The sequence below is a fragment of the Zalophus californianus genome, chromosome 2 (genome assembly GCF_009762305.2).
Source record: "Zalophus californianus isolate mZalCal1 chromosome 2, mZalCal1.pri.v2, whole genome shotgun sequence".
Taxonomy (NCBI): domain Eukaryota; kingdom Metazoa; phylum Chordata; class Mammalia; order Carnivora; family Otariidae; genus Zalophus; species Zalophus californianus.
In genome coordinates, this window is record NC_045596.1 from 35,359,053 (window position 1) to 35,386,865 (window position 27,813).

Consider the following 27,813-nt stretch of genomic DNA (forward strand, 5'->3'; position numbering starts at 1 on the left):
TGGAACTCAATAGAGAAGAATTAATCTTCCTACAGTAGGACACTTAAAATTAAAAAAAGATGAGTGGAAAAAGCCAGCACAGACGGGAAAGATAAGTGTCTCAAACACTCGAACATGGAGAAGATCCAGCACTTCGCAGGAAGCCATAGCTAGACTTTGTAACAGGAGAGGAAGTTATCTGGAAAATGGCATTTCTCACACACCAGCTGTAAGTCAATCTCCTGGGTAACAGTATCAAGTTAAACAACCCTCGTAGGTCTCTCATGTCTATGAATGTAATAAGATTCCAGCAACAGAATCATTCTTTTGTTCAGTGGTTTCCCAGTTGCTACTCACATCCTGCTAAAGTCGTCTTCTTCTCCATGAAACCAAGTTTCATGTGCTTAGTTCCATATGTCCTTTTGGCTCTTTATGGGTCTCAATGCAGAATAATTACAAATATACCTTAATAACTGAGAAGTTTAATATTAGTAGTTTGCCAACAAAAGGTCTATCATTTTTTGGAAATTTTATGCCTTTTTGTAAAACTAATAGGTCAATAGTATCAGACGTCGCCTGGAGGTATAGCCAAATAAAAAATAAAGCTGCACTGTGATCATTAAAATGTAGGCCACTTAACAGTGGGACAGGGACAGTGTGAGAGTTTTTGAGGAATTAAGAAATGAGAACAAATAAGGAGAACTTAATATAAATACGTGAATGACAAAAAAAAAAGGAAATGATTGTTAGGAAATAAGGGCGCAGAAACACACAAGACAACAGCAAAGTGAGAGAAAAGATTTGTTCTAGTTGGGAAAATGTGGATTACAGTTCTGGCTTCACCAACTAATCATGTAATTTTGAATAAGTCACTTAATCTTTTTAAAAACAGCTTCATTGAAATATAATGCCATTCCATGCCATTCACCCATTTAAAGTATAATATTCAATGCTTTATAGTATATTCACAGATTTGTACAACAATTACCACAATCTAATTGTAGAGCATTTTATTACCTCCAAAAGAAATTTCATACTCATTAGTGGTATTTTCTCTTCCCTCAACTTTGGTAACCACTAAGCTACTTCTGTCTCTGTAGATTTGCCTCTTCTGGATATTTCATATAAATTTCACTTAGGTAATGATTTCACGGTGCATCTGTGTTGTAGCATATATCAGTTCTTTATTTTTATTGCTGATTTTCTTGTCACACTTTATAATTAAAAAAAAAAAACAAATAGCAATTTCCCTATTAGGTTACTTCTGTGAACTTTTTTTTTTTTTTTTTTTTGAGTTAATTATCCTTGAAAGAAAAATAGTCGTCCCTTATCTGGGAATGACTAAGATCATTGCAATTTCATGAAGCAGAAGTAAAAACTGAGAAACAGATAAATATCTGTATTTTCTGAAAAGTAGAGAAACTTACCTTAGACCTTGTGATTCCAAAGACTCACTGCCAACTTTCACTTGTTTGTCATTAGTTCATTCATTCAACGGGTGTTGAGACTTCCATGTGTAAAGAACTATGTGTTCCTTTATTGCCCCCTAAGAAGGGATATGTAGGTAACTAAGATATAACTAGTTCTTATCATCCTTATCAGAACCACCAGTCCTAGGAACAAAATCACTTCATCTGACACCTGCTAAGGTGTGCCATCACAGAACTGAAGGGAGAAAGAAGAGAGAGCCAAAGGGTTGGTAGGCATAATTTTCTTAGGTCTTATGGACATTGGAGTCCATTTGCTCAGACACTTACTGGAAATATAAAATCCTTCTAATTAGTTAAAGTTATCTCAGGTAGTGTCCTTATTGTTTTTATAATACAAACAAGTAGGAAATCTTCATGGACTGGGTGAAAGCTGTGAGTTTTGGGGGCTGTGGAAAACTGGAAGACGTATGTGCTGGCAGACAAGTAAACAGCCAGAGGACACAGTGTCTGAGGTCTTAATAAGAAAATTGGCAATGGGAAGCTTATCTGGAACAAAGATTTCCTCTGGGTAGGAGACCTTTGCCTCCACTCACCCACTTTGTGTAATGTTCTTATTCTAGACCAGTATTAAATAAAATAACATATTGGGCATTTGGATTCTTAAGATCATTCTTTTATTTTATATACCATTGAGTGGGTAGTTCTAGAATCTAATATTAAGTTCAGTGTCTCAAATTTAAAAGATAGGTAGAGACCCTAGAAAGAGCTCAAAGGAATACCTTAAAGAGAAATTTAGGGCTTGTAAGTAAAAATTTAAAAAGGAAGACTCTAAAAAGAAAACATCATGCTATTATTGGCCATGAGGAAGAGTTGGATATTTATTTCATAAAATTGAAAGACTGGTTGCTCTTTATGGGTCTCAACACAGAATAATTACAAATATACCTTAATAACTGAGAAGTTTAATATTAGTAGTTTACCAACAAAAGGCCTATCATTTTTTGGCAATTTTATGCCTTTTTGTATAAAGCCAAAAAAGTTGACCAGATTGATTCAAGTTGTGAGGGGAAAAAAGCTAATTGGGTGAAGGTATATATTCTGTACCTACTCTGGTGAAATTTACCCAAGAAAAGGGAGAGAAAGAGACAAATCTCTGGTTACAGAATAAAATTACAATACTGTGAAGAATGAACACTCTTTTATTAAAAAACTTCTAATGGACAATTTCACACACAAAAAAATTACTTAGCAAAACCAAATGAAGTATAAATAAAACCCAGAAAATCTTAATAGACTGATAATATCTAAAGAAATTAGATCAGTATTTAAAAATCTAGCCCCTTTCCTATTAAAAAAGCCAAAATGAAAACCAAAACAGAAAAGACAAATAAAACAGATTTAGATAAGTTCAAAGGCAAGTTATAACACATCATCAAAAAACAAATAACTCCAAAGCCGTAGAAATCCCTCCAGAGAATAGAACAAGTAACACTTCCCGAATAATTTGATGAGGCTAATATTGTATGAGGCTAAAACCAAACAAGGATTTTTTTTTTGTAACAGATGATTAAAAGTCATTCTCCCTTGTGAAATAGAGATGCAAAATTCCTGAACAAAATTATTAGCAAGCCAAATCTCACAATGTATTGAACAAATACATCATGGAAAAATTGGGCTTTTCCAAGGAATTCAAAGGTTTAAGGTTTAAAAGTACATTGCAAAGCATGATACAAGTGTTTAGTTAGACTATTATTATCAAAAATTTTTTTTAAAGATTATTTGAGAGAATGAGAATGAGAGAGAGAGAGAGAGAGCACATCAGAGGGGGGAGGGTCAGAGGGAGAAGCAGACTCCCCATGGAGCAGGGAGCCCAATGCGGGACTCGATCCGGGGACTCCAGGATCATGACCTGAGCTGAAAGCAGCCGCTTAACCAACTGAGCCACCCAGGCGCCCTTGTTATCAAAATTATTAGCTGCCTGATAATTTGAGAGCCCAATGAGGGCAAAATTGCGTCTGTATTTTTTTCACTGTTTTGTTCTCAGTTCCAAACATATGTGCTGTTGGTAGGCACTCAAATATTCGTTTGCTATTAAATTGAATGGCAAGTGGTTGGATATCATGAAAATTTAGTTTCAGAGTTATTTATAGAAACCAAAATGTATCAGATGTTCTGAGTCAATTTAAAAGTGGCAAAAAAATATTTAATCTTTTAAAAAGTAGAGATCATGTCCTAAGGAATCCTCTCTAGTTGTTTTGCAGTCCAGATGGCAAAAAAAGAATGTTTCTAGAACTCCATTCTTGGCTAATATTGGACTGACCCTTCCTCACAGATCTTCCTCAGAGAACTTCTCAACACAGTCCTACAGTTACTTTGTATCAAACAATTGGAATTGGCACATACAACACAACCTAGTTGGGATTTCTATATTGTCTCCGGGGAAAAATATCACACCTTTTACTCTAACAAAATATTTAATCATATATTGACTGATGATACTAGAATAAAAACAGCCTCAGGAAAGCCTGCCTTTTAATGTATTCAGTTTCTCTACTTGGCTTTCCCCTTGGAATGAATATAGGACTTAATGGCAACAGTTTGGGACAAATTATCATTTCAGATTCAGCCAAAATCACTTTTTGTTTTTATTCTGTTAAAAAACCCTAATGGTTTGGTGAAGTATCTGGATTCTAATTGCAGCTTGGTTTTGGCAAAGCTAAACAAAGTTTATAAATATTCATGTATCTAGATGCTATATCTCAAGTTATTGTCCTTAAACCTCTTAACTAAATTCCAACCAGAAAAAGAAACACATTTCTTAATTACTTTTTTTTTTAAAGATTTTATTTATTTATTTGACAGAGAGAGACACAGTGAGAGAGGAAACACAAGCAGGGGGGAGTGGGGTAGGGAGAAGCAGGCTTCCCGCAGAGCAGGGAGCCGGATAGGTGATCACACCTAAGGCAGACGTTTAAGGACTGAACCACCCAGGCGCCCCTCTCAATTACTTTTTGAAAAGTCATATGTTAAGTGGCCAAGAGGTTCAAGATAGCTCTGATAAATCACATAATAGAGGCAGTCTTACTTAAATTGTAGACAGTTATCTTGCAAAATTAATTTGAGGTTCAGAGGCAAGATAATCAGTATCATTTTCTATAATATTCAGGCACTTTTAATTGAGCATTGCTACTTGATCCTTAGGAGTCCTTTCTCCAGTTGGAGCAATCATACTGTTAAAAGTGTCAGTTTCAATCAGTCTTGCACCAGAAGGTACCATTTGGCCATGTAAATATTATCAAAGAGATCTAAAGATGCTTTTTCTGTGAGGGCCTAGATATTGAACTTCCCTGATGAATAATTTGTCTTTCTGCATACAAATCTCACGTTCTCTACAAGCAAAGACTGAAAGGTGTTTTCCAATTTTAATTTACCTTATTATTTACAGATATAATGCTTTTCTTATTTGAGTTAAAAAAATGAACTACCAAAGCTCTTCGTTTTTTGTCTCTGTGTATGGAGGGATAAAGTATATTTCTTAGCATTTTTCCAGTAGTTGACTTTAAAATTTTTCTCTCATAGTTGAACAAAAAGTAATTATAAGTAATTATAATACTTACTAAGACAATGGCAGCTCTTAGAAATATAGCCCTATAAAAATTAGAAAAATTATGAAACTTCCTGAAAATAATTAGAAGCATCGGGCTGAAATAGGCTTTGAGTGATTCAATAAATGTGCATAAAATCATACCCAGAATACAGATACTGCAAATGACTCAAAATATTAGCACTGTCTCCTAGACTTTAATTCTTATGGGCAGATTTTTAAAAATTAAGTCATATGAATTTGAATAAAAAAAGCAAGAAATTATTTGGTCTATCAAATCATTAAATAAAGAGGTTCACTGATAGTTTGTGAGGAGTTAAACTTTCAAGTAGGGCTATTATAGAGAAATGGTAAAACTTAACTAAAAATATCAGCGCTTCTAGGAGGAGCTAATTCTATGCCTTCGGAAGAGATATTTCAAGATTAAGCTAGAAACTTTTGTTGCCAGAAAGCAAGTATGCTTTGAAATGTTCTGATGTGGTGTTGACAGGACTCAGAAGCCAACTTAAAAAGAGCTTTCATTGGCCAAGCTGTGACAATTTGAGCATAGAAAAAGATAAAAATCAAACTGATTAAAACAGCAGAGCCTAGAAGAAGCCATTATTCATAATTATGCTTAAAAGAAAATAGGACTTTATTTTCTCTTCATACAAATGGTACTATATTCAGGTTAATTTCTTTAAGGGAAAATAATATTTTTCAAGTTTAAATATGTAAATATGTATATATATAATTTTTAGGATGGGTAAGATGATATCCATACACAAAGGATAATGATCACCACCATCGTTGTGGTATTTTTTGGAATCTACTTTGCTCACCATTGTGTGCTTTTTGATCTCCTTTCAGGGATCATTTGTTTTCTTCTAGAAGTATATTTTAGGTGCTTTTATTTAGGATGTCTTAATGGGGGAATCTGTTTTCACCTAATAACTTACTTGTTTTGCCCTCATTCTTGAATGATAATCTAGTTGGATATACAAATCCAGATTGACTTTTGAATATATTTTTGAATACATTTTCTTTTCTTTTTTTATTTTTAAGATTTTATTTATTTGACAGAGAGAGACACAGCGAGAGAGGGCACACAAGCAGAGGCAGTGGGAGAGGGAGAAGCAGGCTTCCTGCCAAGAAGAGAGCCTGATGTGGGGCTTGATCCCAGGACCTTGGGACCATGACCTGAGCCAAAGGCAGATGCTTAAGGACTGAGCCACCTGGGCCCCCCATTGAATACATTTTCTCAACATTTTTCTGGCTCCCATTGTAACTACAGATTTGTTTTTAGTTGAATTATTATACTTAAGGATTTTCTTTTACCTGTGAATGCTTTTAAGTTCTTTGTTCTTTATATGCTAACAGTGACTTTGTGTTTTTTTGTTTTCTCTTCTATCTTCAGAGCTCAGAATAGTGGCTGATAGTACTTACTCAATAAATAATTTTTGAATGAACAACTTAAAAGTTTTCTGTAGTTTGAATCTAACCTTAGTCATGGAGTTCTTGGATGAGTAAAATGAGACAAAGGGCCTGAAGAATATAGTATGGTACCTGGCACATAATTACTACTCAATAAATGCTAGCTTCCATTTTTATTGAGAGAAAAAGATTATTAATCTCTGTAATAGGAAGAAAAGGAGCTATGACTCTGTGAGCCTGCGTTCTAGAGAGTAGGCAACACACACGTGCACACATCATATCTTCTCATCCTATTTCCAAGTTTAAATACAAACATTGATTTCATTTCTTATTTTCCCCCACTTTGGCTCCACAAAAAGTGTGTGAGTAGTGAGATTTACAACAAAAATATTTACAAAACAAAAAGAGTTACCTCTCCAGTTCTGTTTGATGGTGCTGCAAGTACGAAACAAGGATTGCTTAAGAGTGGGATGTAGTCTTTACAAGCTGAAGGGAAGTTTATCCTGTTAAAAGGCCATTTTGATGAAATGTGAAAGCATTAGACCAATTTTTGAAATAAATTGTGAATGAAAGGGTTAAAAATAGTAACTTCCAGGGTAAAGGTGATATTCTTGGGCCATGTCATTATAGGTATTTTTTCCTGCAATGTCTTTATAGAAGGGTTCTGTTCTATGTATACCAAGATTTCTAAACTTCTCTCTGAATATGTTCAAAGAAGTGAATAGAAATTTCTTTAATTATGTTCCAAATCCATCAAATAATTCCATTTGAGATTTCTGAGGAGATTCTATGCCCATATTTTCATTCATCTAATTTTTTTTAGGATATGGTTATTCAAAACTTCTATTTGGACAGAATTCATTATTTTAGATCAAGTATTTTTAATACATGATTCTAAAGTCACACATTCAATAAAAGTCATCATCGAATTAAATATTTGACCAAATTGTCTTTATTTACTTTGCTAAAATTATACTTTGCTTAAATGTATAAAGCCTACTTTCTGATAACATCTTATATATGATGAAATTCAGTGTTCTGTGGTTTCCACTTGGGCATATTCAACCAGATTGGGTTACCAGCATTACTAGAAAGACTCTGTAATGTTTTATAAGATGGTCCGTTGGCTTGGAACTTCCGAGTGAGTGAGGTATTATTGATTGGAGATCAAAGCATGCTTAACATAGTCCCTCAAACTGCTCAGAAAATACCTGCCGAATGAAAATCTTTCAACCCTGGAGTGGGGAAAATGATATTTAACAAATGTGAGTGCTTTTTTGCATGTGGCAGAGAATTTCAAAAATATCATTTGGTCCTATGTACATATTCCAGTTTGATGCATGTGTATTACATTTTGTTTCTTTCAAGAAGAACTGAAGAACTGACCCTACCTTGGGGTGAATGGTAACAGCTCCAAACAAATGTAGCAGCCCATTGCTGTGCTTCCCTTTCCCTCCCCCACATGTAACATGCCTGGCTTTACAGTCCCTTCTTTATAAAGCTGCAAATCTAAATGCCCAAATCAGTTTATGGCTTCTTTTTTTCATCTAGCAGAAACAAAAAAAGTGTCAAGAGAGTGGAAGAAATTTCTTTTCCCAAGCATCCCGGTGAATATATGTTCTTTTGAAAGTAGAGAGGAAATTAGACTGGGGCTGAACCATTTTTCTTTTTTTTCTTTTTGAAAGCTCTCTGTTGTTTGATGTCCATGATGATCATTTAGACTACTCCAGAAGCTCCTGGAATAATATACTTACTTAGCAGAGCCTGGAGATTTTTTAAATTTGAAAAAACACAAAGCTCAGAAAGGTAAATTTTGTTTCTGTAGTCTTTGTTTATAGTTTGTATTTGGTGAGACTTACCTATAATACATTGCATCTAGGCAGTGTAGCCGTTGCATCCTATACCAAATTAAAGAAGAATGTTTAAGCCTGCCAGATGTTGTTTTCATTAAATTATTGATATTTATATTTATCCAAAGGTAGCTGAAAATTATCTCATAGGTTCCTATCAGCTCTACAACTCAATTTCCCAAATGATTTCACCTTAAATCTATAGCACTTAAGAGAATTTCTAAATTATCACTTGAGAAATAATTTTTACACTTATTTTTAGGAGGTAAGTTATATGAATTAATAAGTGGGTCATGGATTTATACAGCTGTTGGTTGGAAATGAGAAACACTGTATGTTTTAATACTTGAAGTGACCTACTAAGAAATGGTATCATTAATTGGTTTCATGCATGGACTTTACTTACGGATATGGAGAAATTATGCTACCGTGGGTTGAGATCCTGGCTTGGTATATCAGTTAGCTTGTTTTGATCGCAAAAACGCAAATATTGGCTAACTTAAAAAAAATATATTGACAACCTCAAGATATAACAAATCTGAAGATTGGAGAATCATATCCTGACATAGGCAGCAACTGTAGTTTGGGGCGAGTTAAAGAAGCATTAACTACAGGAAATTTCTCAAAATAGGAATAGTCAGATCAAGATGCCGCTTCTGATTGAATGGGACCTCACCAGTTTTTAAAGCCTCATACTACTTCCTCAAGGGTCAAAGTCCCAGGAAAGAGTGGCTACATTTTGTCCCTCTTCCAGTACCAGTCTAGTGGAAGGAAGAATCTAGCCCTTCAACTTTTGTAATGGAAGTCAACTATTTCCTCCCTATGAAGACTATTATTTTTTTTTAAAGATTTTTTTATTTATTTGACAGAGAGAGACACAGCGAGAGAGGGAACACAAGCAGGGGGAGTGGGAGATGGAGAAGCAGGCTTCCCGCGGAGCAGGGAGCCTGATGTAGGGCTTGATCTGAGGACTGTGGGATCATGACCTGAGCCGAAGGCAGACGGTTAATGACTGAGCCACCCAGGCACCTCTATGAAGACTATTCTTAACGAATGAGATACAATTTCCTTTTTTTTTTTTTTTTTTTTTAATTTTTTATTGTTATGTTAATCACCATATATTACATCATTTGTTTTTGGTGCAGTGTTCCATGATTCATTGTTTGTTCATAACACCCAGTGCTCCATGCAGAACGTGCCCTCCTCAATACCCATCACCAGGCTAACCCATCCCCCTACCCCCCTCCCCTCTAGAACCCTCAGTTTGTTTTTCAGAGTCCATCATCTCTCATGGTTCGTCTCCCCCTCTGACATACTCCCCTTTTCTTCCTCTCCTGTTATCTTCTTCTTTTTCTTTTTTCTTAAAATATGTTGCATTATTTGTTTCAGAAGTACAGATCTGTGATTCAACAGTCTTGCACAATTCACAGCGCTCACCGTAGATACAATTTCCTATAAGGAAGTTGGAATGCTGTGGGAAAGAGACGATGCTGGGGACCAAGAAATAACAAATGTGCATTATGCTTGGGTACTTATTAATGATATAAACTCTCTTAGCCTCAGTTTCCTTATCTGTAAAATAATGACTATAATTCCTACCTTACTGGATTACTCTGAGTATAAGATCAGGTAATACATAGAAAATTCCGGGTACGTAGTATTCACTCAATAAATATTGGTTTTCACTATCATTATTTTGTACTTTTAGTGGTTCTTTCACATACATTTGCTTCTTTAAATCTTCACAATATCTTGTCGGGTCACTGCAATAGATTTTATTACCTTTGTTTTATGGATAAGAAACTTGGACTTAGGAGGCATTGCCCAAAGCCTAAAGCCTGGTGGTGTTCCAAATACCCTGTGTTTTCTTCTACAGAGTCCAGCACATTATTGCAGTATCATCAATTTGGAAAAAAAGATGAGGGAACACCACCGAGCTAGAGTTTTCTTTCTGAGAAAAAGAGCTTGATGAAATTCAGAGCCAACTCTTTCAGCAAGAGGATTGTTTGTTCACTGCTTGGCTGCAGGTTAGTTTGGCCATTGTGTCTATTTCCTGGAAGCAGTGTTCTGAGAGTGAAATCCTGATGCACATTCACAGGATGGTATCAACGTGGCTTTCAATCCTGTGATTTTATGGTTTCATTACAAAGATATCCAGGTTTGTAAAACTATGCTTTGAAAATACAGCTGTTAGCCTGTTAAAATGTGAGAGTACAGAAAAGTAACCTGTCACACACCGTGGAATTTTCCAAAGCAGTTCACGGCTGTGCATGTGGGCAGATCTGCATCTGTCTTTCCTTTCAGTTTGACACCTGGACACCTACGCATAAGAGTGGGACAGGCTGTTTGATAACAAGCATAGTTTTGGGGCTTGATAGTTTTACTGTCTCTGCAAGGTGACATCTCTGTCAGGTGCCTTACCCAGTCTAGGAAGCTGTTTCCAGAAACCATGAGGAAGCTAGCATTTTCCAGCTTCCTATCTCTAGGGTCCGTCTTCCTTTCCCGCTGTCTCTGGGATGAGAAAGCAGAAGTATGCTGGTAATAGTAAACAAAATCCCAATTCCCTAATGCTAAGACAATGAGCAGAAAGGGACCAGAAATCTGGAGAAAGTATTTAGTTTTATTGGGGACCTATTGACTGATTTCTTGATGGTCTTTCTTATTTCTTTTTCACTTAAAGCGAGATTTTGAAAACCACCATGTTGTAAATTTCCCACTCTGGCCTGCTTGGTGTTCCTCATTCTCTTTATTACTTGTGCTTTGCTGCCTTGTATTCGAGTTCTTATAGGTTAGGCCTGTGCCTCCTGTGAGACTGTGAACTTGGTGAGAATTGGAGACTGTAGCTCATCCATTGTTTTGCATCCTTTATTGCTTCTCAAAGCACCAGCAGCATTGGCATCACCTGGGAGCTTGTTAGAAATGTAGACTATCCAACTTTGCTCCTGACTTACTGAGTCAGAACCTTCATTTTAACAAGATCCCAGATGCTTCATATACACGTTATAAATTGAGCAACGTTGCTTTTTAACACTTTTATACATGTTAAATAATAGGAAAGATAATAAACATGAAGCAGGTAATTATATATCACTTATAGAACCCCCTCCTTAGAATTCTGTAGTAACTTCAGAATCCTAGAAGCCATGAACACTTGATACTTCTGAATAGAGATGAAGTTGGCAGTTTCAGAATCTACTTGCCCAACTCAAAAAAAAAAAAAAATTGAAATAAGTGATCATGCAGTGAGCAGGGATGGAAGAACAGAGTCACTGCACATCAAATTTGGTTTGGTGCTCCAGCCAAGGACAGTCCCTACTGCCTACAGATGATTGCCATGGTGAGCTTCAAGGAGAAGTAGGAGTTCTAAGGCACTACATCTGTTTTCCTCTCATTTCCTCTGATCTCAGCTCGCTCACTTTTAGCTATTTCATTTGTTGATGTTTCTGCTCATACTTTATTTAGAAAAAAAGGGTCACCTCAAAATATGTACACAAAAAATAAACACTAAACAGTCACTACCTTAAATCCAAAAAGCAAAGTTTGAAAACCACTTTGCTAGATTGCCAGTGGTCCTTTCTCTGGTCCTCAAATTCCCTGTGTCAAAAGCTAGCTATTGTGTTTAGCCACAGAGTTCATATTGAGGTGATTATGATTGTATAAACTCAAAGTTCTGTTCCAAGAAGTTATTTTAGTTGTTTTCTCTTCAATATTTAATGGTTACAATGATTACATGCTCTGTGGCAAGGACTGTGGTTGGAGCTGGATATATAAAGATGAGTATGACACAGTATCTGCTTTCGAGGAAATTTTAGGCTGGTGGGCTGGATGGACACATAAATAGATCACTTCAAGAGACTAAGTGTTTGATCAAGGATGCTCAGGGTGCTTTGGGTCTCAGGAGAGGGGCATTGTGTGATTGGAGAAGAGTCAGGATCAAAATTGTATTTTGAATGTGGAGTGAGAGGTAGGTGAAGAAAGGAATGTTGGAAATGCATTCCAGGTAGAAGTTGCAGTGAGACTAAAAATGCTGATGTGTGAAACCGCTATGATGCATTTCATTGTCTAGAAATTTACAGCAGGGGTTATTAGGAGGATGCATGTTATTATTTACATCATAAGAAGCAGTAATAAAGTACTTATATTCCCCATATACTCTCAAGTTTCTTCTTGGTAAGGGGAATGCTTTACAGTAAAAATTAAACTCCTTGAGGGTTAACATGTTTTTTTTTCTCCTGTTGAACTCATAACATTTAAACACATAGTAGGGACTCAAGAACTATTTGTTGAATAAACAAATGCATGAACTAATTTATTAATTTGAAAGGGAGTAGACTGAGTTTTTCTTAGCAATGTCTTAGTTACCTAGACTCTGTCATTGATAAAGATAATGAAAACTAGAGGGAATAATGCCTCTAAGAACATGGAAGTTAATGACAACCAAAGGTGGGAGATCCTGCTGGTCAGAGGACTCATCCTCTATTAGGCAAGGTGAGGGAGTTGGGCGGGGGGGGGGGGGGAATGCATAAAATTTGAATTGAAAACAAAATATAAAATATCATTGGAGATTTTAAGAAATCCTCAGTGATGTTTGAAAAATATATACAATAATTTAATATGTTTATTGATAAAATCTAAGCAACTACAAAGACATGGTAATAAACCAAATAGTAGGCCCATGTTGGACCCATATATACGTCGGACCCCAAATAGATTTACTGTGAAGCAAACAAAGCTTTGCTTCAGGGCTCCTTACTTGGTTTAGGGGGGAATCCTCCTATGACATTTACATTGTTATATGTTTTAGGGACATTTGCAACAGTAAGTTATTTTTGCCACAATTAGGGAGGACTGCTAGCTCTTGCTAGGTAAACTTAAAACACTGTAAAGGGATTAATAAATAGGACTATACTTGGTTCCTTTCTCCCTGCTTGAGTTAGTTTTGACCTTAGCCAGACCCTTTTGTTATCAAATTAATGGAATTTACTAATTAGAAGGCAATTGAAGATCTTCCAGATAGTGCTATATCCCGATTTCTTATCTAAGGAATCTTTATAGCGGGATATACCTGGTGTGTCTTGATTATTTATTATAAATTAGTCTTCACTTCATGGCTTTATGAGCCATAGCTGGATTGAAAAGTGGAAGTTAATTGTATAGTGTTTCTTGCTACATGACTAGAGAGTATAAAGATTGAGAGACCCACAAAACTAAGAGGCTTCCTTGGGCCATTTTGTATTGGCCATAGTGCTTGTCACGCTGAATCCAAATGCATGCCAATGTGGAAAAAGGATTTAGAAAGATGTGTTCCGATGTGATATGACTCCTTTCTTGTAAACTTGAGTAATTATTAATAAAGCCTGGTGCTGGGTAGGACTTGGTTTTTGTGAGTCCGATTGATGATTCAATGCACTATGTTAGTAGAAACACATTATAATAGTTGCCTGTGGAGTATGGGGAAAGAACTAAGAAGAAGATAAAAATAAATAGGTAAATATTAGTAAATAATATAAATAAGACAAAACCTTAGTAAGACAAATAATGATAATATGTTATGAACTGAGGAGGTGATTTAGTGAACTCTCATCAGTGAAGGTCCAAGAAAAAGATACAAACAGTAGAAAGGTATAGAAGTGAAAGTCCCTTCTATGTCCCTTGCAATAGGTAAGAATTTAGTTTTTATCCTTTTATATGCATGTATATCATATGATATTTTTAATGTTTTTACATATGTACCATATATGTTATATATATACACAAAAATATATATACAGATAAATACATATCTTTTTATAGCATTTCTTGGGAATTTATATAGATGCATTCTCATTGTTAAACTATGTAAAAATAGAAAGTTTATATATATGGAATATTTGGATTGTTGCACTTAAGCACCTACTTTCATCTCCCCCCACTGAATGTTCTAAATCCTCAGGACTTATGGAAATGATCCACTTTTCCTCATTGGAATAGAAAGGCCTTCCTCTTCCTTGAAGACTATGCAGAGACTTCAAATAAGGCAAATGCCCTTAAGAACGATGCTTGCACTCCTTAAGACCTGTCCCGATCTGTCACCAGACTCATCTAAGATAAGATCTCAGTAAACCTGTGGGAAAATGCAGATGCTAGGAAAAGGGAGAGATTGCACACAAAGCAGCAGTAGGATGGCCTAACACATGCCAGCAGGAACTGTGGGAATTGATCTAGGTGTAGCTCCTGAATGTGCTTGGGGACTTTGTCTAGGAGTGGACCAAGCAATTGTAGGATATAACTTTGGATAAGGAAAAGTTTGGTAATGGCCCTAGGATGAGAATTGCAATAGTGCAGGAAGCACCAGCATCTCTGAGAAACTCAGTAACAGCTCTCCTCTGTAGTCCAGGGCTGATGGTAGGAGATGCTCCAATACTGGGCTCCCCAATGACAGTAGAGAGGATAGAATCCCAGAATAACAGAGGCCAGATGACAGCATTTAACTATCAGAAACTAAGTGGGAATAATAACTGTAATTGGCAGTAAATTAAGAATGAGGGTCAGCTAGACCTGACCCAGGGAGGCAGGTCTACTTCATGGATGTGTGAGTTGTGCTTAAATGGGCTCCCAGCTTTGTTTAATGCTATGCTGTCACCATCTTGAATTTCATTGTAATTCTTTAATTCCTTAACAAAGAGCCCCACATTTCATTTTTCACTGGGTCCCATAAATGATGAAGTCACAGGGATTTTATAGGAGTCTGTGGAAATGGTCCATAGAACATGGTATTCCTAGGGGCAAGATAAAGGGGTAGCCAAAAAGGGGTATTGCATAAAATATGTAATTAGAAGAGATCAAGAAAGGATGGACAGAAGACTTTAATGGAAAGTCATGATCTCTTACCCAGATTTTAGACCATAGTGATTTATCATCCCTAGAACTTATCAGTTGGTTGGAGAGACCAAATTCCCATCATGAAAGGCTTTTTAATGCTATAGCAAGTATATACAGTAGTGAGTCCCTTAGTCCTTTCTCAGAGGAATTTATCATCATTTACTTGAGTAACTAAACATTGGAGTAAAGGGAATACCCAGATCTTTTAAGGGTCCCTTTGGAGGTATATGTAGAAACTATTGAATAGTTTGAAATATATTGAAACCACTGGTTAGCTTTCAATAAAAGGCCATCCCTAAAAGCCCTCAGTGGCAACCCTGTCGGGACCCCTCTAACTCCTGAGAGCTTTTTCTATATCCTCACTTAATAAAACTCTATCACATTACTCACTCTCCTTTGTCCTTGAGATTCATTCTTCGAGTCTGTGAGACAAGAACCTCACTCTCCCACTTCACCATGATCTAGCTAAGAAGATTTCCATGTAGAACATTGAAAGTGTTACCTTGCTCCATCTTACTGCCTATCATACAAAAAGAGAGGGATGAGTTAAAAAAGAAACAGTTCAGCTTTCAGGCATAACTTAGAGGACACATAAGAGATTAAGGACTTGAGGGATTTGAAACAGACTTTTCATTCCTGGTTTCTCCACATGCAGAAGATTCTCAAAGTAAGAAAGTTCATCAGGACAGACATTAAATTAGGAGAACTGTCAGAAAATTTAAACATAAAGCAAATTGTGTGTGTTTTAAGATCCTTTCTTGAGATAAGTAAGATGTGTTTCCTAGCTTCAGAAGCTTTTGGCTTCTGTTATAGATTCTAAACGGGCAAGTAAGCAAATAGATAAAATGTAGTGTGATCACAGCCCTGATAAAAGTAAGCAGGGGGTGCTAGGAGAGCTTTCCAGGGGCACTTCCCACAAACAGGCAGGAGGATGGCATTAAAATAAGGCTTTCCAAGAAGGGGCATGTCTACAGTAGGCAGTGAAGAATAAACAGGAGTTAGGGAAGGTGGCGGTGGGAGAGATTTTTTCAAATAGAGGGAGCTGAATATTATAGGAAACCCTCAGAAAAATCTCCTAGAGGAGCTCTGAAACCCTTCACATGTCTTGTAGAGGTTTTCCCCTTTTATAGAAACAAATGGGATCAACCAGCTGTAAAGATTCTCTCTTTTTAAAAAAGGTTTTGTTATAGAATTTAAAAAACATCCAAAAGAAGAGAGAATTGTATCATGAACCCTCATGCACTAATCTCTCAGTTTAAAAATAATCAAACTCATGGCCAATTTTGTTTCATTTGTCATTACCCCTTCCCACATTGTGTTATTTTAAAGCAAATCCCAGGCATATATAATTTCACCTGTAAACGTTTTACCTCTAATGCTTAAGGATTCTTTTTGATTAATAATCGCAACACCTTTATCACACACCCAGATTAACACTAATTCCATAATATTGATGCTTCCTTTTGAATAAGGTAGGCCACTGTTGCTGGGTTCTTCTGGGAAATAGATCACTTAAATCACTCTAATGCAGAAAGAGAATTATACAGTATCTGAGGTCCTTTTAAGAATTCCTTTTTTTTTGGAGGAGGCAAGATGAGGAATTATGCTAGCTTCCTTTTTTATAGGTTTTTAGGAGTCATAGGTTAGGAACAAGTCTATCCTCAATGCCCCAAGAAGTTATGAAAAGTAAGAAATGGAAGTTGCTGGGGCGCCTGGGTGGCTCAGTCGGTTAAGCCACTGCCTTCAGCTCAGGTCATGATCCTGGAGTCCCGGGATCGAGTCCCGCATCGGGCTCCCTGCTCGGCAGGGAGTCTGCTTCTCCCTCTGACCCTCCCCTCTCTCATGTTCTCTCTCTCTATCTCATTCTCTCTCTCAAATAAATAAATAAATCTTTAAAAAAAAAAAAAAAAGAAATGGAAGTTGCTATAGGCTCTTTTTTTTTAATTTTTTATTGTTATGTTAATCACCATATATTACATCATTTGTTTTGGTGTAGTGTTCCATGATTCATTGTTTGTTCATAACACCCAGTGCTCCATGCAGAATGTGCCCTCTTTAATACCCATCACCAGGCTAACCCATCCCCCTACCCTCCTCCCCTCTAGAACCTTCAGTTTGTTTTTCAGAGTCCATCATCTCTCCTGGTTCATCTCCCCCTCTGACTTACTCCCCTTCATTCTTCCTCTCCTGCTATCTTCTTCTTTTTCTTTTTTCTTAAAATATGTTGCGTTATTTGTTTCAGAAGTACAGATCTGTGATTCAACAGTCTTGCACAATTCACAGCGCTCACCATAGCACATACCCTCCCCAATGTCTATCACCCAGCCACCCCATCCCTCCCACCCCCGACCACTCCAGCAACCCTCAGTTTGCTCCTGAGATTAAGAATTCCTCATATCAGTGAGGTCATATGATACATGTCTTTCTCTGATTGACTTATTTCACTCAGCATAACACCCTCCAGTTCCATCCACGTCATTGCAAATGGCAAGATCTCATTCCTTTTGATGGCCGCATAATATTCCATTGTGTATATATACCACATCTTCTTTATCCATTCATCTGTCGATGGACATCTTGGCTCTTTCCACAGTTTGGCTATTGTGGACATTGCTGCTATAAACATTGGGGTGTACGTACCCCTTTGGGTCCCTACATTTGTATCTTTGGGGTAAATACCCAGTAGTGCAATTGCTGGATCGAATTGTAGCTCTAATTTCAACTTTTTGAGGAACCTCCATACTGTTTTCCAGAGGGGTTGCACCAGCTTGCATTCCCACCAACAGTGTAGGAGGGTTCCCCTTTCTCCACATCCCCGCCAACATCTGTCGTTCCCTGACTTGTTAATTTTAGCCATTCTGACTGGTGCAAGGTGGTATCTCATTGAGGTTTTGATTTGGATTTCCCTGATGCCGAGCGATGTTGAGCACTTTTTCATGTGCCTGTTGGCCATTTGGATGTCTTCTTTGGAAAAATGTCTCTTCATGTCTTCTGCCCATTTCTTGATTGGATTATTTGTTCTTTGGGTGTTGAGTTTGATAAGTTCTTTATAGATTTTGGATACTAGCCCTTTATCTGATATGTCATTTGCAAATATTTTCTCCCATTCTGTCGGTTGTCTTTTGGTTTTGTGGACTGTTTCTTTTGCTGTGCAAAAGCTTTTTATCTTGATGAAATCCCAATAGTTCATTTTTGCCCTGGCTTCCCTTGCCTTTGGCGATGTTTCTAGGAAGAAGTTGCTGCGGCTGAGGTCGAAGAGGTTGCTACCTGTGTTCTCCTTTAGGATTTTGATGGAGTCCTGTCTCACATTTAGGTCTTTCAACCATTTGGAGTCTATTTTTGTGTGTGGTGTAAGGAAATGGTCCAGTTTCATTCTTCGGCATGTGGCTGTCCAATTTTCCCAACACCATTTGTTGAAGAGACTGTCTTTTTTCCATTGGACATTCTTTCCTGCTTTGTCAAAGATAAGTTGACCATAGAGTTGAGGGTCATTTCTGGGCTCTCTATTCTGTTGCATTGATCTATGTGTCTGTTTTTGTGCCAGTACCATACTGTCTTGATGATGACAGCTTTGTAATAGAGCTGGAAGTCCGGAATTGTGATGCCGCCAGCTTTGCTTTTCTTTTTCAAGATTCCTCTGGCTATTCGGGGTCTCTTCTGGTTCCATACAAATTTTAGGATTATTTGTTCCATTTCTTTGAAAAAAGTGGATGGTATTTTGATGGGGATTGCATTGAATGTGTAGATTGCTCTAGGTAGCATTGACATCTTCACAATGTTGGTTCTCCCAACCCATGAGCATGGAACGTTTTTCCATTTCTTTGTGTCTTCTTCAATTTCTTTCCTGAGTATATTATAGTTTTCTGAGTACAGATCCTTTGCCTCTTTGGTTAAATTTATTCCTAGGTATCTTATGGTTTTGGGTGCAATTGTGAATGGGATTGACTCCTTGATTTGTCTCTCTTCTGTCTTGTTGTTGGTGTATAGGAATGCCACTGATTTCTATGCATTGATTTTATAGCCTGCTACTTGACTGAATTCCTGTATGAGTTCTAGCAGTTTTGGGGTGGAGTCTTTTGGCTCTTCCACATAAAGTATCATATCATCTGCAAAGAGTGAGAGTTTGACTTCCTCTTTGCCGATTTGGATGCCTTTGATTTCTTTTTGTTGTCTGATTGCTGTGGCTAGGACTTCTAATACTATGTTGAATAGCAGTGGTGAGAGTGGACATCCCTGCCGCGTTCCTGACCTTAGGGGAAAAGCTCTCAGCTTTTCCCCATTGAGAATGATATTCGCTGTAGGTTTTTCGTAGATGGCTTTTATGATATTGAGGTATGTACCCTTTATCCCTATACTCTGAAGAGTTTTGATCAAGAAAGGATGCTGTACTTTGTCAAATGCTTTTTCTGCATCTATTGAGAGGATCATATGATTCTTGTTCTTTCTTTTGTTAATGTATTGTATCACGTTGATTGATTTGCGGATGTTGAACCAGCCTTGCAGCCCAGGGATAAATCCCACTTGGTCGTGGTGAATAATCCTTTTAATGTACTGTTGGATCCTATTGGCTAGTATTTTGGTGAGAATTTTTGCATCCATGTTCATCAAGGGTATTGGTCTATAATTCTCCTTTTTGATGGGGTCTTTGTCTGGTTTTGGGATCAAGGTAATGGTGGCCTCATAAAATGAATTTGGAAGTTTCCCTTCCATTTCTATTTTTTGGAACAGTTTCAGGAGAATAGGTATTAATTCTTCTTTAAATGTCTGATAGAATTCCCCTGGGAAGCCATCTGGCCCTGGGCTTTTGTTTGTTGGGAGATTTTTGATGACTGCTTCAATTTCCTTAGTGGTTATAGGTCTGTTCAGGTTTTCTATTTCTTCCTGGTTCAATTTTGGTAGTTGATACATCTCTAGGAATGCATCCATTTCTTCCAGGTTATCTAATTTGCTGGCATAGAGTTGCTCATAATATGTTCTTATAATTGTTTGTATTTCTTTGGTGTTGGTTGTGATCTAAAAGAAAAGAGAAATGACCCAAATCAACAAAATCCTGAACGAAAGAGGAGAGATCACAACCAACACCAAGGAAGTTGCTATAGGCTCTTAATTTTGTTTCTATGTAAGTTTTTTCAGAATAGTTGTTCAGGTTATACTTAGAGAAGTCTAGCTTCTGGTTTCAGCAGTCCCTCTATGGTCTACCCTTTGTGCCAAGTGATTTCTTCCTAGACTGTCTCAGGTTCTGGGCTGGGCTGGGTGGATAAAGCTCTTTTACCTTTACATTGAGGAAGAAAATTCAGTGCTGCTAATAGACTGCAAATAACAGGAAATAAGGAGAAAGGATAAACAGAATCAGACCCAATATCATGGTACCCTAGGACTTGTGCTTAAGTATGAATTTATAATTGAATGCCATCTGGCCTTAGAGTGATGGACACTCCAGTTTGGCTGATCTCAGCATCCATGTGCAAAGACTTAGAGACTTGAGAGCATAACCTGTTCTGAGATCTGTAAGGGTTATTGCCAAGTACAAGGTTGATAAGGCAGGTGCTGGAGAAGTTAGTAGACACCAAATTGTAAGTAAAGAAATTAGGAATTACTGGAGTATTTTAAGTGATAAATTTCTGCAATCAGATTTGTGTCAGAGTGGGGCATAGAGGAGGGCACAAAAGCCAATAGGAGACCATTTTATCAAAACAAGAGAGGATCAGTCCATGAATGAACATAGTACCATTGAGAACCATGACTGTGGACAGTATGGAAAGATGCTTGCAGATAAGTCCACAGTACTGGGAGGCCAATTAGATGGGAAGTTGAGAGGAAGGAGTTAGGGATGGCTCCCAGGTTTGCAGCCTGTCTTGGAGAATTGCAGTACAGAGATTTCCAATAGCAATGTTTCTTGGCTGATGTGCAAATTCTACTGGATTACTAGTCAGTGACCATTGCTACTCTAAAACCCAACAGTAGCATTTCTGAGGTCAGAGTTATGGCCAAAGAGTCAATTGGAGGATCAGGCAGTTCATTTTAGAGCTAAATGTTTATTCATCCAATGTGTCTTCTGCTCAGCATGGAAAACAATTCCCAGGTTCCCATGTTCGCTTGAACTTCTTCCCTAATGCTTTATTTTTAGTTACTCTCACACTAAAATAAGGTTCTATTTGGTCTTTCCATACTGGAGTCTACTTGGTCATGTACTATAATCTTATAGGTTATAAGAAAAAAACAAATACACTTTGATTTAAAGGCTATTACATCCCAAATTTCAAATTAATACTTCCATAAATTAGATAGGACTTCATGTACTAGGTTTCTCCTATATCCTAATATTGATTATTTAATAAAATCTTCAAATTGATCTTTATCTCTCTTCCGGAAAATAAGTATAGTTCTTAGACTGTTTTCCTTCTGGCAAAACCAGAAGAAACAGCAGAATATTTAATAATAGTCTGAGGTCCAGGATCTCAACAGGCTTTATAAGCTGTCTCTGTCCTTTTCCTGTGAGGATTGGCTTTCATTTTATATAGTGACAAATGGATGTGGGAATAGAATCTTTTGTTCTTTTGAAGAATCATTTACACCAGCATTATGGACTGGAGGAGTTTTGTAGCCACCTGTTTTCTCCATAAGCTGTTTCAAACCCATGTGATACATACTGTTACACCTGATTTCAAAAGTTAGTCACCTAGTACAGCTGGAGAGAAGTAACATAATGTGACATTTATTATCTAGAAGAGAGGCACATTTTCCTCTCATATCTTGAACGTTTAATCATTTTATGACCACATACCTGGGGCAGATCTACTCACTGTCAAACATGCAAAGTCCAAGAAAGAATTTTGGGTGCTTTTTTCCAGTAATAGAACAAATATTTAAAATATTTTAATTTATTATCTTATACCCAGAAGTTAGTTTTACTGGTGATTTCCTACCGTCCATAACTTACTGGGCTCTGGCACTGATGGTTGATTTACTGTTCTATCAGTTACTTAATTGGAATGAATTATTCATAGTTTTTCCTGATGAACAACCTAATTATTATGCTAATCATAATAATCTAAGTCTTCAATGTTTTCTAAAGCATCCTGCCTAATGGGGTTATTAAATGTGTGTATAATTATAGTCTTATAAAAATTCAGAAACATGCCTTGACAGACATTTTTATTTATATTTAGGCTTTCAAAAACATCAAATGTAAGATATCTTTCACACTGCACTCAATTAATTTCTTAAATGTCATTTTCTTTCCTTGATACAAAACTGTGAATGAGTGTGATAAATAAAATTACAATCAACTTCATTACTAATACAAAGAAATAGAACAGAATTTTATACCCAGTCAAGTCCTGCTTTCGAGGACTTTGGCTTTAACGAGATTTTCCTTCATGTGTGGGTATTCTATTGGAGGCAAAAGGAGTGAACTGACCTTATATTTATTGTTATATTGTCAACTCTTAATTGTTCACAGGAGAAGCAACTGCATTGTGGGCTGATTAACTCTTAACTTTTCATACCTGGGATATTTTCCCCATACTTCTGTATTTGTTAAACACCTCAGGCCCAAATTATTATATTTGCATGTGCTTGTCTTACTTCAGGGCAAAAGTTAATATTTGAAGCTATTGGGATATTCTGTTGCTTTCAGTAATAATAGCTACTTTAATAACCAACTCCCAAGGGCATTTAAGCTTGGACATCTGACACACAAACAAGGCAATAAGAAGTGATATTTGGCTCTTAGATCTCAAACCGAGCATTTGATGGCTCATGGCTAGGTCTAAGTAACCAAGAACAAATTAGGGTTAAAACACACATTCTGCTCAATTTTTTTGCAGTGGAGTTGTTAGAAGGATGTTTTTGAGACTTGGCAACAGTAACTCATGGCTTCTGTGAAATGTTAAGATTATTCTAAGAAATAAGACTGCCTCCTTTTTGGACACATCTCATTTTGTCTTTAAGCACACAGGTATGGATGATGAAAAGGACCATTTCCCATTATTTAATAGTTTGTACTCCTTGTAAGGTTTTTTCCTTATTTTTAACTCCCTTGTTTTCTCTATCATTTTTAAACCATTAATTTCCATTTCAGGATCTGGAGATCAACAATTATGTCTTCCAGGACTTGGAAATGGACGACATTTGAGGAGCTTTGGGGCTTGCTCCTAATTCTCCTCTTTCATCCTGGTTGTTTTAGAGCTCTCTGGGACAGCTGTGATGCGGGGTTCACTTGTGTACTGCGGTCTCTGAGCAAAGTCTTTATTCATGTCTCTCTGGACCTTCTGTGATTGGACATAATTTTGGACAGGCCAGCCCTGCTCATTCCCTTTACACAAGGATGCTGATTCTCAGGTTGTATGGTGGGGGGGTGTCCTTTGAAAGGAAAGGAAGGAAGGAAAACCAACATTACATAGTTTCTATTCTGTTGGACGTAAATAATTTTTGAAGTTACATGATGTATAAATAAAGGAAAATTAAACTAATTCCTATTTCTGGCATCTGCTGAGCCAGCTTCAGCTTAACCTCTGGCTCTGACCTCCTTTTTCCTTTAGGATCTGTCTTTGTCTGTTCAGGCTGCTGTAGCAAAATACTGCTTATAAACAACAGATTTTATTTCTTATAGTTCTGGGGGGTTGGAAGTTTGATATCAGGGTGCCAACATGGCTGGGTAAGGGCAGATTTCTCATGGCATCCTTCTATGATGCAAGGAACAAGCAAGTTCCCTGGGCCCTTTTTTAATAAGGCACTGATCCTACTCATGAGGGCTCTGACCTGGTGACTTAATCACCTCCCAAAGATCTCATCTCTTAGTACCATGACCTCTGAGGTTAGGATTTCAACATGTGCATTTTGGAGGGACACAACATTCAGACTGTAGCAGGGTCCACACAGAGAAGACACTATAGAGCTGAAAAGCATTATAAAGACTCTCTTTTTCAACTACCTTGTTTTCCCTCCCTCGCTAGAGCGGACTTGATGTTGTCTCTGGTTGCTTGGGCAGTGGTGGGTATGATATTGCTCTGTGATACCTCCTCTCCAAATTCGCTTTAAAGTTCAGTTCCTCCACTTTGCTGGAGTAGGAGGAGGGAGGGGCAAATAGATCTCTTTCCTTAATTGGTCAGTAGTGTTGCCCCTTTTTTGCGGCTCTTCTGACCACCAGTAACTTACAATCATTGCCCTGTCTGTGGCAAGTAATACAGAACTGACTCCTCCTAGGACACATGTATGAATCTTCGGATGAGTTTTAGGGGATGACAGCACTGCACTTTTCATTATGAAGTCCAGCTCTGGCTCTTTTCCTTCTGCCTCCTCCCAGCTCCGGCCAAAACAAGCCATCTTTCAAGCTTCTTATTTGGGAGAGTCTGTCATGAGTGAACTGAGCTTTGGGTGTGGTTCTGCCTAGATGGCCCAAGTCCACTTGCCTTCTCGGTTGGTCACACGACCTATGGGAAACTCTGGCATCATTGTTAAGGCTGCGATGAATACTCTGAGCATCTATCTCTTCAGGGACCTTGCAAGACCTTCTTTTGGAAATACACTGAAGAACAGGACTGCTGAGTCATGTGGTTCATATATTTATTTTGACTAGAGCCAAGTTGCTCTCCAGAAAGGCTGCACTAGTCTTTATTTTCACCAGCGTGGACGAAAGTTCCTGTCTGCCAGTATTGCTACAAATGCTTAGCATTTTTCAGCTTTCTAATTTTTACTAATCTATAACTTATTTTAATTTCCATTGCTATAATTACCAGTCACTTCGATTTGTCATCTGTTTGTAATTGTCTTGGATTTCTTCTGTATATCGGATATTCATATTTCTTGCTCATTTTTCTGTTTGGGTTGTTGTTTTTCATTATACATTCCTAAGAGTTTCTTGTATATTCTAAACAGTAATCCCTTGTTGGTTTTCTGATTTGTGAATATCTTCTTCCATTCTGTCAGCTGTATATTAACTGTATCCATAGTATCTTTTATTGACCAGAAGTACTTCATTCTGATGTAGACAATGTAATCATTTTTTTCGTTGTTTGTGTTTTTGAAGTTTGGTTTAAACAATCTTTCTCCTTCCCCAGTTCTGTAGCTATTACATATTTTATTCTACCAACTTTCTAGTTTATTACCTTTAGATATTTATTCCTGCTGTTGTCTACTTTGATATGTAAGGTTAAGTAGAGATTCACTTTTCCCAAACCATTTTACTAAATAATTCATAGTTTTGCTATGAATCTGTGATACTAGTTTTATCTTATATAAAAGTTTCCCATATACATGTTTTGCCCTGAGCTCTCTGTTGTGTTCCATTCATCAACATGATTGTTCTTGTGACAGTATCTTAATTTTTTTTCTTTAGATTTTTTATTGTTATGTTAATCACCATACATTACATCAATAGTTTTTGATGTAGTGTTCCATGATTCATTGTTTGTGCATAACACCCAGTGTTCCATGCAGAACGTGCCCTCTTTAATACCCATCACCAGGCTAACCCATCCCCCCACTCCCCTCCCCTCTAGAACCCTCAGTTTGTTTTTCAGAGTCCATTGTCTCACATGGTTCGGATCCCCCTCCGATTTACTCCCCTTCATTCTTCCCCTCCTGCTATCTTCTTTTTTTTTTTTCTTAACATATATTGCATTATTAGTTTCAGAGGTACAGATCAGTAATTCAACAGTCTTGCACAATTCACAGTGCTCACCATAGCACATACCCTCCCCAGTGTCTATCACCCAGCTACCCCATCCCTCCCACCCCCGCCACCACTCCAGCAACCCTCAGTTTGATTCCTGAGATTAAGAATTCCTCATATCAGTGAGGTCATATGATGCATGTCTTTCTCTGATTGACTTATTTCACTCAGCATAACACCCTCCAGTTCCATGCACGTTGTTGCAAATGGCAAGATATCATTCCTTTTGATGGCTGCATAATATTCCATTGTGTATATATACCACATCTTCTTTAACCATTCATCTGTCGATGGACATCTTGGCTCTTTCCACAGTTTGGCTATTGTGGACATTGCTGCTATAAACATTGGGGTGGACGTACCCCTTTGTATCCCTATATTTGTATCTTTGTGGTAAATACCCAGTAGTGCAATTGCTGGGTCATATGGTAGCTCTATTTTCAACTTTTTGAGGAACCTCCATACTGTTTTCCAGAGTGGTAGCACCAGCTTGCATTCCCACCAACAGTGTAGGAGGGTTCCCCTTTCTCTGCATCCCCGCCAACGTCTGTTGTTTCCTGACTTGTTAATTTTAGCCATTCTGACTGGTGCAAGGTGGTATCTCATTGAGGTTTTGATTTGGATTTCCCTGATTCCGAGCGACGTTGAGCACTTTTTCATGTGCCTGTTGGCCATTTGGATGTCTTCTTTGGAAAAATGTCTGTTCATGTCTTCTGCCCATTTCTTGATTGGATTATTTGTTCTTTGGGTGTTGAGTTTGATAAGTTCTTTATAGATTTTGGATACTAGCCCTTTATCTGATATGTCATTTGCAAATATTTTCTCCCATTCTGTCGGTTGTCTTTTGGTTTTGTGGACTGTTTCTTTTGCTGTGCAAAAGCTTTTATCTTGATGAAATCCCAATAGTTCGTTTTTGCCCTGGCTTCCCTTGCCTTTGGCTATGTTTCTAGGAAGAAGTTGCTGCGGCTGAGGTCGAAGAGGTTGCTACCTGTGTTCTCCTTTAGGATTTTGATGGAGTCCTGTCTCACGTTTAGGTCTTTCAACCATTTGGAGTCTATTTTTGTGTGTGGTGTAAGGAAATGGTCCAGTTTCATTCTTCGGCATGTGGCTGTCCAATTTTCCCAACACCATTTGTTGAAGAGACTGTCTTTTTTCCATTGGACATTCCTTCCTGGTTTGTCAAAGATTAGTTGACCATAGAGTTGGGGGTCCATTTCTGGGCTCTCTATTCTGTTGCATTGATCTATGTGTCTGTTTTTGTGCCAGTACCATACTGTCTTGATGATGACAGCTTTGTAATAGAGCTGGAAGTCCGGAATTGTGATGCCGCCAGCTTTGCTTTTCTTTTTCAAGATTCCTCTGGCTATTCGGGGTCTCTTCTGGTTCCATACAAATTTTAGGATTATTTGTTCCATTTCTTTGAAAAAAGTGGATGGTATTTTGATGGGGATTGCATTGAATGTGTAGATTGCTCTAGGTAGCATTGACATCTTCACAATGTTGGTTCTTCCAATCCAGGAGCATGGAACATTTTTCCATTTCTTTGTGTCTTCCTCAATTGCTTTCATGAGTATTTTATAGTTTTCTGAGTACAGATCCTTTGCCTCTTTGGTTATATTTATTCCTAGGTATCTTATGGTTTTGGGTGCAATTGTAAATGGGATCAACTCCTTGATTTGTCTCTCTTCTGTCTTGTTGTTGTTGTATAGGAATGCCACTGATTTCTGTGCATTGATTTTATATCCTGCCACTTTACTGAATTCCTGTATGAGTTCTAGCAGTTTTGGGGTGGAGTCTTTTGGCTTTTCCACATAAAGTATCATATCATCTGCAAAGAGTGAGAGTTTGACTTCCTCTTTGCCGATTTGGATTTTGTTAATGTGTTGTATCACGTTGATTGATTTGCGGATGTTGAACCAACCTTGCAGCCCAGGGATAAATCCCACTTGGTCATGGTGAATAGTCCTTTTAATGTACTGTTGGATCCTATTGGCTAGTATT

General features: G+C 37.5%; 1 protein-coding gene across 7 annotated transcripts in view; it reads left to right on the plus strand.

Moving 5' to 3' along the window:
- The window catches only part of GRXCR1 (glutaredoxin and cysteine rich domain containing 1), a 306,510-nt gene that overhangs the window by 84,482 nt on the left and 194,215 nt on the right, over positions 1-27,813 (plus strand). For 3 of the 7 annotated variants that reach the window (XR_003520592.1, XR_003520587.1, XR_003520590.1), the window contains exon 5: positions 10,153-10,303. The exons of the other annotated variants lie outside the window; for them this stretch is intronic. The gene's annotated coding sequence lies outside the window, so the exon portion shown is untranslated. The remainder of the gene's footprint in view (positions 1-10,152; positions 10,304-27,813) is intronic. 7 annotated transcript variants of the gene reach the window in all.